The sequence below is a fragment of the Temnothorax americanus genome, unplaced genomic scaffold (assembly GCF_048541705.1).
Source record: "Temnothorax americanus isolate GAGA-0224 unplaced genomic scaffold, ASM4854170v1 Scaffold29, whole genome shotgun sequence".
NCBI lineage: Eukaryota > Metazoa > Arthropoda > Insecta > Hymenoptera > Formicidae > Temnothorax > Temnothorax americanus.
This window is the reverse complement of record NW_027509432.1, coordinates 1693548-1706997: the sequence shown is the minus strand read 5'-3', so window position 1 is coordinate 1706997 and position 13450 is coordinate 1693548. Positions and strand designations below refer to the sequence as shown.

Here is a 13450-nt window from a genome sequence, read left to right as displayed (position 1 = left end):
ACATTTTCCGGCACATCTCTCATACAACGGAGGATTTATTATTCTTCCCGCAAGGACACTTGTCTCTTATATGCGTATCCATCTATTTCTCTCCTCGGCAAATAAAATCGAACTTGAATCGATAACTTACGCTCAAGTGACTCACGCCGTATTATATATATACGAGCAAGTTTTGCAAGATAAAGTCTACTGACCGAAACAGAGATTCGTCTCCTTTCAGAACAGAAAGGTAACTTCGCGCAACATTCATGACTATCGCTCTTACATTAGAAATTCAATTAGTATAGCGTGTCCTTACCAAGACGCGTATCTTGTTAAAATGTCGAACATCAACGACATCTCGTTAAAAATGGTTATGGTATAGCTATTTCAGTGTGAAAATTACATCGCGAACGCATCTGACTCAGTTTCCTTTTGTAGTTATGTCTTTGCAGTCATCGGGAATTCAACTCTCATAATTTTATATTGCAATCTAGCTGCGAGCAAAGTGGCACAATTACGCATCGGACGACCCCGCCAATTTATATCGTAATAAAGCAAAACAAACGCCCCTATTATCGAGGGTAAATTTCAACTTGCTCGCATCCTTTACTTCATTTTTTTTACCACGTCTACTGGCGGGCGCAATAAAAACCTCCGTTGCTTGAATTTCGTGTGTTAATTATTTCCAGGCCCGTCGAAATAATAATAAACGTCGTTAACATTTACATTAGCGTCTGCTAATAGCGCACGACGGCGTTTCATTAAATTAATTATAATCATTTCCGCTTAGTTGCCGTTCCTTTTCAGTTCCGTCCCGGAGCATCGGAATTCCGCCCGAAATAAACGCTTTATACCTTACGCAACATGATCCCGTAAATTCAAAGTTGCAGCGAAAAACTCGCGCAATCGTGTTTGACCGTGAAAATAAGCACTGTTAAAGGGTGAAATTTAAACCAATACCCAATACCTTGAGTTAAATAACGTTTTGTTATTTTTAACTATCAATGTGTGTGAAAATTTATTATTTTAAAACAAAATAATATTATTTTAACTCCGTTGGTTTAGTCAAATTAACATTGTTTTAGTTAAATTAACTACGTATTGAGTAGAGTCCCCTAATCGGAGTCTGGCTAACTTGCAGTTCTGGCAAAATTCTGCGAGAGAGAAAGAAATATACACCTCTGTGAATATGGACAACTTCAACGTATTCGAATTTTCATTAATTGGTATCGATTTGTGTTGTCCGGTCAATTTTACAAAGGTGTATATTTCTTTCTCTCTCGCAGAATTTTGCCAGAACTGTAAATTGGCCAGACTCTGATTAAAGAGACTATAGTATTGAATAGGAGAAAGAGAGTAGTGGCGAATGTGGCCATCTATTAGGAATGGTTACAAATTACTCAAATCGAGTATAATTTAACCTTATGAATTTAACAGCTAGTGTGTACGCAAACACGGCTTTCTCCCCAATGACTGACCTTTTCAGAATATGGCAAGAAATACATTTTTTACACGGAGGTAAAAATAACCCTCCCTCGCATAAAAACAGTTCGATACACAATTCGTTTTTCGATCTGCCGATGTCTCGATTGAATAACCTAGCCCGCACGGGACGGCGAAGAAATGTTTAAACATACATGTAAATCCAACCATATACGTTTCGACCATCCGTTATATTGAAATTTTCAGCGTTCACTCCCGAGGGAGACGCCCCGACATGCGACGTGCTAACGATTCGTATTTTGGAGTATTTCGAGAGCCGCGAAATGCGCTGAGAGAGAACTTACTGTTCGTAAATACGGAATTGTTATACGTGCGCGGTTTAACGTACGTTATCCGACGGACGACGATTCCAGACGCCGATTGTCTCCGCGCCGACAAATATAAAAAGCCGCATTGCCTAATCACGCGAGGCGACGAGGAGATCCTTCGTGCATCACGCACAAATTCTCCGCGGTCACGAAAATTATTCTTGACAATCGACCCGATGTGTTAATTGCAGCCTTGAAAACAATTCGCAAGCGCGGCGAATTATTTCCCTCTTCAACATACACCTAGGGCGGTATTCGTAGTCGGATCTTATTTCAAAACCGTCCTAAGTAATGTCTTAAGTTGCTATTAATACGGTCATTTGATTGGCTGGACGGAGTCTTAATACTGCTTTTGACCAGACTTAAGATGTCTTAGATATAAGATCCAACTACGAATACCGCCCCTAAACTATTAAAGCTGATAATATTCCTTATCTTAAAATAAGAGGTTCTTCTTGAAGTGCATTGTTAAACGGATAATCGTTTGAGAGAATTTTTCTCGGCTCAATCTTCTTTTCAGCTTATGACACAAAATGCAGATGAGAGACTCACAATCAATCCTCTTCTAAATAATATCTTTTAATAAAATTAATTTTTTTTTCTAAGAAATTAAACGAATGGCGTGTTAAACACAGGAATATTGCAGATATATATATATATATATATATATATATATATATATATATATATATAATAATTTTCGCAATGTTACTTCCTGAAATCTATATATATATATATATATATATATATATATATATATATACAAGTAACATTGCGAAAATTATTATTTAGGAAAAATCATTTTTTGTTCATCAAGAAATACGTTTCTATTCTTTGCATCGTTTTCCGATTGCGATATCGCTTTGAGCGTACGTTTAATAACTGCAGTTTCGTCAGAGATGGAACGTAGTTTCTCAGGGGAATTCTCAAAACCGCCGTATCGTGGTGCGCTCGTGAAGACGACGCGCTTTTGTCCAAAAATATACCACTCGTTTCCAGTACTACAGACTTGGACAATCGCGATGGCATTTTCTCTCGGAAATTCATTCGGCTGCAGCATCGAAACAGCGAGATTTCTCTAAATAATTTCTCTTTGATAATTACGATTTTAATAATTTTTTATCATTGGCGCGTAATTAATTTTGAAATATTTCAAAAAAAGTATGTTAAATGAGAACATATATTCTAAAGATTTTAATTAACATCGTGCAGTATGGCTATCTGGTGACTTAATTAAAATTTATTTTGAGTAACTGGCGAATAATTGCGCTTAGAGTAAGCTAGGCGATGATGTAATATGATATAATCCACGTTAATGCGAATCGCCTTTCCGCAACAACTTATGATATACGGTATACATTTTCGAGAGAGGTACGATACTACGAAACGATATTGATACGCGAAACTATATCAACAAATTCATCTATCGACTCGAAATCGCGCAGTTGGCGATTTAACAGATATAATCTCAGCGAAGATAAATATAAGAAAAATAATAGTTCCATCGTTCCTCTCCGTGTTTTCCTCTTTTGCGCAAAATTTTTCCCACGTGTACAGCGCTCCGTAAGTGCAATGGTAAACGAAATATCTTATATCCCGTATTTACCTCTCTCTTCGGGCGTAATGCGACATGCTGCAACCGACACAATACGGCATACGAGTGAATCCGTAATCAGCGTAATGTGTACTCGCCGTATTAACTCGGCCGATCGTAACACGCGACGAAGCCCCGACGTGACTTGCGCCTTGGTTGACGTTGGCCTATGCAAATCGATCGAGAGCCCGGAGAGCAATCCCGAGTCGAATTCATCTCTCCCGAAACAACGAATCGCGCGCCAGTGCCCGAGAATAGCGATCAAAAGCGATAAAACAAATGACGCGGGGGAGAGTATTTCATGGTAACGCGAGAGAGAGGGGAGCGAAAGCGGGGTAAGCCGTATTTGCGCCGGGTAACGTTACGTCGTCAGATTACCGTCATCGGTTAGTTCCCATGCATGCATGCGCGACATTGCGCGAGCAGCGCGCAATGGCAATCCGATGTTCGGCAAGACGGATGGCGGCCCGTTCGCCGGGCTTTTATTTATCGGCATGCGACAGATGAATCCGAATTCGTTTATCAGAGCTCGCCGCATCCACAGATCCACACACGTGCGATTCTGCAACTCTATATTTGCAGCGATACCTCATCCCGCCCGCGTTACGGATGCGCGTGTCGCGCGGGCTTTTTCAACGCGTCATCCCGCGCGTTTCGCGAAACGCTGTTTACAAAGCTATTCCTGAGTTTGCGACAAACAGAAAGAAACCGTTAATAAATCCCGCGCGTTGGTTCCCAAATCAATGCGGAATCTGTTTTTGTGTGTGTGAAGAACGAGATAAACGGCGCGCAGATGCTTTTTCCCATCAGCGACGCTGGAATTATTTAGAAACAACATTGCACGAATTTCTCGCTCTCGCGATGGCTATACGTTATTCCAACTAAACAATTGTACTTTATTGTAAAGTTTTCCTTTAGCCGCCGCTTTTATTCTAATGGCACGCAGGACGAAAGTGTTTGTCTTCTCGTTTTCTCACCCTAATGTGATCATATGTCAAAGGTGAGCCACCGGAGAGCAGCGAAGGAAGGAAAACATCACTTTAGAACCATTCAACCGATTCACAATACGAACGAGACCACAATACGGGGCGCTTCACTGCGCGGATGTTTGGCTATATGTATGTGGATAAAAGAACCATCGTGCGGTCATAAATCATATCTTGTTTCTAAATTGATAGACTTAAAACGAAGGTTAAAGAAACCATTACATGACCGTACTTTTTATATCGCGAGATAAAGAGATAAAAGTTTAAGATTGAATGTGTACAGAAAGAAAGCGAGAAGAGGAGAGGAGAGGAGAGGAGAGGAGAGAGAGAGAGAGAGAGAGAGAGAGAGAGAGAGAGAGAGAGAGAGAGAGAGAGAGAGAGAGAGAGAGAGAGAGAGAGAGAGAGAGGATGAGATAAGGATGATCATAGTGCTTTACGGCGACCGGCGACTCATCGAAGGTGCTTATTAAGGGAATCATCCGCAGCTGGTGTAATTGGATTCTGGGCTCTTTGCGAAGGCGACGAGGACCCGTGAGGGTCTTCCGTACTGTACCTACCGTAAAAGCAAAGAAATAGAAAATTGGCAGTTATCTTGAAATTTCAAGCGGTAGCTTTATGATGTGATATCAGTTAAAATTAAAGACCTTTTATCTGCTTTGTTTGTTGTAATTATTTACGTTAATTTTGCTCGAGCCTTATTCTTCATCGCCACAGCATCAGATGTTTGATGATTTTACAAATCCTGACTTAAAAGATTTTGAAACTTACGACTCTCTCTCTCTCTCTCTCTTCCTCTCAAATTTTATATAATTTCAAAAATTTTGCTATGTAGTCATAAAGAAAGTTGCAGGAAAAGTGTCGATACCTATTTGTTATATAACGCGAGAAAAGTGGAAGCGTTCGGCAAATTGCGCATGCACAATCAATTTATTGTGATTGATAGAAGAACGCGTGTACATACAACGCTCTTTAAAAACATGTTAAAAGTGAAGTTGACGCGAAATTAAAATATTATTTCAGAACTTATTAGAAAAAGCATCAAAAGCACAAGGGTTGTGTGATGTCAGAATTTCGAATAAACGCGGAATTGCATAACCCCCACACGAACGATATAAATTGTACCGTCAACTTCATTCTTGTGTGCGAAGTAAAAAAGAAACTGCCGCTCTTGTTTGTGCGTGCCGACGGGATGCCTTACGTGTAATAAATGAAACCGATAATAGGGGGAGAGGGTAAATATTGAAAATGGACGTGCTACACGCGACGTTCTTAATGATCTTTCTTCCTGAAAAGTAATCGATTCCCGTGACGCCCTTAAATCCCACGCATATCGCAGTTACACAAATCGCGTCATAAACTTCCGTATGATCGTCGTTTATCAAAGTTTCTCTCTCATATTCTAATACGATTTCCATCGAGGACACGCACGCAGCTGTTTGCAATTCGTTACTCGAGATCGAGGTATCCGAGTGTATAACATCGAGCTTTGGTCGAGACAAATTTCCATGTAAAACGGCATTACTTGGCGGGCTTTTTGTAGGCAGAAAAATATCTCGTGGCCGGTTACATTTCGTTAGAAAATCAATTTTCGCCGGCGGAGGTCGATGTCGGCGTCGGAACTTTGGTGAGTAAAATGAGCCCTACTTTGCGCGTCCAATGTGGCTCTTAAATATGTAAAGGTGCATAGGGAGAGAGAGGGAGAGAAGGAGGGAGCTGCACGTTAAAGTTGGAATTAAATTGCAAGGATGCCATGGGTTGAGTGTTGTTTAGCCGATACTCATAGCGGAATTTTAACGCACCGCTCTCGCCCTCGGGCCCAATGAGTGCCGCCGCATCGGTTTCAGTTAAAAACATGCATTTCCCATCTCGCGCACGATTTCGTTCAAGTGACTCTCCCGCTTTTATCCATTTAAACAATGCACGTCGTCGTATTACGTTGCATACAAGCTGGGCTACTCTACCACTGCGGTTACCGCGTAGCGTATACCGCACCCGTCGAGCTCTCTCGTTCGCGAGAGCAATCGAACTGACGCCGTCGTCGCCGGTGCGCGGTGGTGAGTTCCACACCCGAGAAAAATGAGCTGGCGAAATGTGGCTTTTTACACGCTCTTGGAAGTCATGTATCTACGAATCTCGCGACCGTAGGTTTTCCACAAATAAATACGTACTCTTTTTATGTGAAACAGAAAGACGGAGAAAGAGAAAGAAGGAGAATAAAGTCCGAAAGCCCAAAAACGAAGGTGAGAATCTCATGAGAATTGTGACAGCCAGGGAGTTTAATGGTTTGCAAATATAATCGTAAATCGCTTAACTGTCGGCGAATTGCACGAATAAATGCACGGACTCGATCTTTTTAAGGAGAAACTTTCGCAAAAGTCTAATGTAAGAACACATTGATGTATAATAAATGTAAATATATTTTGCTCGAAAAGCGTGACTTTTTACAAACGCAAAGCTCCCCTTTGATAAATCGACGATCAATTTCTCAGAAGTGCCTTCCGAATACGGCAGAAAATTGTACTAAAACCGGAGACGGAAGGGAACCTTTGAGAAGAAAGAGCAAATCGATATCTATATAGGTACACGAAATAAGAAAATAGTTTTTCCCGGTGAAACTCTTAAACGAATAATCCTCTACGCTCAAAACTGCGAAATGCAAACTAATAAATGAATTGTTGCGCACTATTATCGCATATTATAATAATCTTATTTAGATTCATATACATGGAAACACTCCCTCTCAAAAATGTATTTAATATGTAATCAATATGCATAATAAATATGCTAATCATGTTTATGGAAAACACGTTATTATACCTTCACTATATTCGCCGTTACGATAGTGCGCTAGAATTCGTTCAAATTAATAACATTTCGAATATGTATACACAATTTTAATATTGCAATGTAATTACTAGACAAACTTCATATCTTCCATCCGCGTAATTTGTGTAGCAAACTGCCATGATTTATGACTGCGATAGCTCTTCAATTATCTATTAATGTAATTATTCCGAGAATTATTCAATCGGCACAGATAGCCATCCCGAAAATTAATGACCATTACACGGAAAATTTATTTATAGATATTTATAAATCTATTTTTTTTATTTTAAATATTTTTTGTAGTAAAAAGAAATTATATACGATTTTTTTAATCAATATAAATGATATCAGATCTCACGTTTCGCCATTTTCGCGTGTAACAACTTGATTTTCTTCACATTTACATTTTCGATAATGTTATATTTCTCATATAATGTATAATATCTTGCGCCCGTGCATGCAAATCCGTGTCGGCTGCAGCGTCGGTGGTTATTCATGATATACGATGTAAGCTGTGTGCTCCGAGCGTGTTATTTCCCTCAAGCGATTATCCAATATGCACGTACAGAATTTAATTTGTCAAATAATTATTGACTTCGTCCGTTCCGGCGGTATTGTCGCGGCGTGAGAGCCGCGCGGCCGCAAATCTTTCGTCCGACACCGGCGCCGTAGTCGCCGATTTGCGCATTCCCACGAGGGATATGCGTGTCGAGATGGTCTCCGTCTGTGTGTAACCACGCGAGCCTTGCTTCGCATGACCGAACGGGAAATTCTTCTATCGGTGGCGAGAGAAAAATTCATGGAATCTCGTTTGAGAAGCGTCAAAAGTTCGCAAGAACGCCGCCCGTTCGAAAGAATTCGTGCAAGTTCTCGTGTCTTGACCACAGTGACCCTCAGCAACATAAGTAGAGGTAGACTGACTGGAACACACCTGCCTAGTCAGCCTACCCCTACTTTTATTTACATAAATCATAAATTATAAAAAAATTTTCCATTGCCTGGATATTGAAATAAAAAAATAACTCACCGGCCGATGCGCAACAGCGGAGTTGTAAGTCGTAACCCTGCGTTGATCTCTGTAACATAGAAATATTTTTACATTAAAATAGCATCCAAGATAAACGATACTTGAAAAGTAAATAATTATCGCGCCCGTTGAATTTTTAAAACGTTATTTTAACAATGCAAGTAATTTCTTTAAATCGACCGTGACTGGGGCAATATATAACGTCTTTCCGATATGAACGTAGAAAAACTGTGAGCCAACTTGCATGGTTTGTCGGATTCACACAGCACTTTTTCGGATCAATCATCGAGGCATTATTAATTTCGACCATGGGTCTTGGTCAGTTGATGTAATTTCCAAATTAAATAGTTTTAAATTAGTCACGGTCGATTTAAAGAATTCACTTGAATTGTTATCCTATACTGGCGAAAGAAATTTATTATTCTGGTTATTTTAACAAATATCATGATTTTAAAATGCAAAAGAATTGGCAAGAAACGATCGCGGCCGCTGCAAGCGGCTGCATATTTCCGCATTAACTCGTTCGTATAATTAATCCGCGAAAAATCGTGCAACTATAATTATTTACGACCGTGCGAATAAAGCCGAAATAAGGTTCTACAATACGTCGCAAATGCACCGTCTCTCCAAAAAGTGCCATATGCTATTTTCGGTTGCCGATTGCCCAGTTGCTGTCGCCAGAAAGTTAAAAAGTTCGCCAACTCTCTCTTGACAAACACAACTGACACAAACGCATCCGGAAATAACACTTTTCCAGCAGCTGCCGTCGTTCGTGACGAAGGACGGAGCATCTGCGACGTATTATCTCTTAATCGCACACGCCGGAGATCGAACTCCGGCCGAAATTGCGCCGGAGTTAACCTAGAAAGTGGCGGATTCCGCCACGGGACACGGGACAGCAAAATAATAAACGAATAACAATTACTCACCCCACGATCGCTCCGCCGTCGCCCGATGCCCGATGCCTCCCAGGCCCCCTCCTCCTCTCCGCGATTCTCCTCCGTTGCTGCGTCTCCGACCTCCGTCGGCGTCGCGTCGGCGCGCTCGCATTCGCGACGTTCACACGCGAAAATATCGTCGCTAATGATCGCGCGACACTTTGCACGGCACTCCCGGTATTAATCTCGCGACGCGGCACGTGCTTAATTAACACGGCGACGGAAGAATTACGTCGAAGAAGCTACGAACTAAACTATATGATCCGCTCGACGCCCCGGGCCGTCGCGTCGACCCGTGCGGGAGGCAGGTATATAGAATCTAAGATGGCGGAGACTTTCGTAAATCGCGCGGCGCGCGGCCAACTTCACTCGCCAGGAGCAACCGTCGCGAGCCGGCGGCGCAGCGGCGACGCTTACACTTGCTGCTTGTCAGACGATTTTGGTCAACTGCAATTAAAATAATCGATTTATGAACATTCACATTCGTGTCTATTACTATATACGTTTACGCGAGCGTTACTTATTCTGCAGTAACCTACGATAATTCCTTCGCGTAAACGGGATTTTGTATGGAACTTACGATAATTTACTCCGCGCGTAAACGAGTGAATTATCGTAAGTTATTACAGAAGTAACGCTCGCGTAAACGTAAGTATATCACTCACAATCGCCAAATATCAAAACATGATTTAAATACGATTTACGGGACACTCGATAAATCTTCCAGAACTTCGAATATGCGGCCTCAGTGGAATAACGTTTGACAAACTTTCGGTTAAAATCGCGGTTGTATGTCAACTGTCAACCGGCAAGTTTAATCGCGCCGGTTATGCGTGACAAAGCCAACGCCTCTTCCCCCATCCCCCCCCCCCGACCTCGGATTCTTTATTAGAATCAACAAAAGACGGGTTTCGCCGTTGCTTTTGTTGAGTACATTACATATGTCACGCTGAGGCTATCGTATAAAATGAAAGATTAACGGACACATAGCGCGAACGCGCGAGAAAATAAATGTCGAAAAATCGATATGAATACGTATGCCGGCGAAGCGGATTTGTCGGATTCGTTGAGACTTTGCAGAGATGAACATAACGTAACGAAGGTCATAAAGTTACTGAAACGCGTTATTTAACGCGGAAATGTTTTTAACTTACCGGCTTACCGCATATACGATCGGATTAATTTTTAATGACGTTATAAAACGTTATATAAGGCGACGATTTAGATGTGTAAAATGTATGTTATGCAAGGCAGACGCATTTTGTATAACGCGTCCTAAATACATGATTACGAATAACGTAATAAAAGTAACACGTTGGCTAATGTTACTCCGTCGTCGCATCGCTCGTAACATCGCTTGTAAGCGGATGAAATGCAATGTTACGCCCATATATACGTGTGTAACGCACACATCTATCGCTTTACCTTCAAATCGTGAAATGGCATTAGTAATTCTCGTAATTTCGAGGAATTTACATAGCGTATCGTCCGGGGGTTTCGCGTATCAAACTCCGCCGTATACGTTTGGCGATACGGCGATTGCTATATTCAAAGCGGTTTCAGGTATAAGAGCATTCTATGAATGCTCCCGGGCTTTTCGCATTGACGAGGAACCCGCGCGGGGAAAATTTACTTCTCACATACGCAACGGTTTACAAATCAAATTTCGCGGCGTGTTGCAAATCGCATCAGAGGTCGCGTTCACAGCTCGATCATATTTTACTCCATTCGCAAATTTAATTTTCTTAATCCGATCCGCGTAACGCGTATATCCCGTATATTTAAATGCCACGTCTATACGTCTGTTACGCCTGATGATCGATCAAAACTTCAGGTTTATACGCCCCGTGATACATGTAAGAAATTCATGTAAAACGCACAAGAAACATAAATAGAAAAATTCATGAACGCGTGGGTGAAATATTATTGTACGTCGCGTTTACAATGACTTGACTTGTCGGTGATTTACAATTTACAAGTCAAGCTTAATAGTACGAATAAAGCAGCGACGGAAAGCCGGCTTAATTGTCATGTAGACAGGCTACAGTTTAGTCATGTCCGGCGGCGATATCAGCGTACAATTTCGATAAAATCGATTCTCCGATAATTGCCGCGCTGCTTCTGCAGATTCAATGAGTGTATGTACTTAGAGGGAGCATATATCGTGCAATTAAAGATTGTGTACTTCTATCAGAATATTCATATCTTAAATAGGGATAAAAGACGTGAGACGACAATCACGTAAAGTCATGACGAGCCACTGTACATACGAGTTTAATTTATGTCACACAGAGATCGTGTCCACAATCAGAAACATGAAAATATAAATTATAAATACAAACGTATATATCAATTTATTCTAAAAAAAAGTATCGAACTGTTTCGATAAACAATTATATCCAACAAAATCCGTTTCAAAATGGTTTATGTAAATATAGCATAGATCATGCGATGCAGATCTACGCGTCCAATGTTATTTAATAGTTACGATAACAACATCAAATCGATGGTACACTGGATGCTTGCTTGTCGAGAAATCAAGCATTCGTAATCAAAACATCAGTTATATGCATACGGATGTACGGCGCCTGCAGGCATTTAATTATGCGGTATGAATGATCGTGATGTAATAATTCTACGTTAATTGGTACATCTAACTTGCAACAGAATGATGTGCCCTACATCGGAGAATTTATATATATCAAATAAACCTGCAAGAAATTCTGCTTTCAGTGCTTAATATTCCTTAAAATTTTCCTTCTTTCCCTTAATTTTTTAGAAATTCTTTTCTTTATATGATTTTTTTTCTCTATACAAAACTATTATATTTGACTGAAATTACGTGTCATATCTCTACAATTTATTAGGATGAAAAATCTTACGGAATTGGGGCAACCGCCGCGATCGTCCGTACCCACGAAACAATATGTCCTCCAATCTTGTTGGAAGCAATCGCGATACTAATATAAATTAAACATATGAACACCGGAGATTACACGTGCATGCACTGTCATTCATCTTAACACATTGTCGCCCTATGTAATCTTCAAAAGTCATTCAAGAAGAAGGAGGTGTGTTTCGCGTTCGAAAGCATGAAAGCTGGATCGATTTAGTGACAAGCATGAACGCTGACGCGAGCGATGCCGCAAGTTCGGAAAGTGTTATGGTCAAAGTTTAAACGTATTCCGTGAAAGGTTAAACGATCACAGGCGTGCCTATCCCTATCGAACTTTATTTTAAACAAAAAGGACCGTGCAAACGAATTTTTATTCGACGGTCTTATTTTTTGTGCCTGCGACGCAGTTACGAGATTTTTATCCGCGACAATGGCCATCCTAATGCTGGCGTGACGAAACGCGAGTGAAAAGGGAAAAAAAAATAATGTCTACTTGCTCGTAGGATAAGTTGAATTATACGGTACGCTTATTGTATATGTATCCGCGGTCGGCTCGATGCGCTAAAGCCATTTTCTAAGTGACGCACACCGTCCTTTGATCCGACTGATGGATTAACCTCACGCGGTGCTTTAATAATATTAAATCGTTAATACTCTCCGCACGATGTCACGTGAACCGTATTTTTGTGTCACATTTAGGAACGTGTATTCGGAATACATTTACGTCAAAGGCGTCAAAGCTCGCGAAGATCGGTGAATGGACGGTCGGCGCGATCCGTTTTATGAACAGACACGTATTTGACGTCTGTTGGCATTGATGAGTAAGGCAGTAGTCTCTTGTTCTCCTAATTAGAGATTATCAATTTTACGTATTAATGTGTGTCTGACGCATTGACACTCTCCAATTATTGTTCCGACGTCGCGTATATCAGGGATATTAATGACAGGCGAAGTGCCCTTCGTTGAAACCTCTGCGTTTTTGCGTAATGCTACATTTTGTGTTGACGGTACGTGGCAAATAGAATTCGCTGTTTACGTTGAGACAGCTACTCGAGTGCCAGCAATGGAAACATGCTCCTCGATGAATTGGCGAATTCAGCTTTGGACTATTATCAATTTCGCATTTTCTGTATTTTAAATCGCTGTAACAACGACGCGGTTACAAAACTTTCTTTTTATGCATAAGAAAAAAAAACGCTCGTTCAAGGATCTTCCAAGCTAATACGCGATTACGAGCACTTGCGGTTTTCCATTCGCTTTTCATGTTTCTTGGCGATTTCAATAATCGTTAACTTTGCCCCTCGACCCCTCCGCCCCAATTTCAGAATTCTTGAGGGTTAAATGGAATTCTTGCAATCTTCATTATCTTAACTCGTAAAGAATAACTACA

At 40.8% G+C, this 13450-nt stretch overlaps 1 protein-coding gene and 1 long non-coding RNA gene across 6 annotated transcripts in view; one reads left to right on the top strand and one right to left on the bottom strand.

Annotated features, from left to right (window-relative positions):
* The window catches only part of LOC143899996 (uncharacterized), a 168860-nt gene that overhangs the window by 100658 nt on the left and 54752 nt on the right, over window positions 1–13450 (bottom strand). For both annotated transcript variants that reach the window (XR_013257660.1, XR_013257659.1), the window contains exons 3-4: window positions 9156–9611; window positions 8227–8275 (exon numbers count right to left, since the gene is read on the bottom strand). This is a non-coding gene — a long non-coding RNA (uncharacterized LOC143899996). The remainder of the gene's footprint in view (window positions 1–8226; window positions 8276–9155; window positions 9612–13450) is intronic.
* Window positions 1–13450, top strand: part of LOC143899994 (tachykinin-like peptides receptor 99D) — a 76557-nt gene that overhangs the window by 11226 nt on the left and 51881 nt on the right. The window lies entirely within an intron of this gene.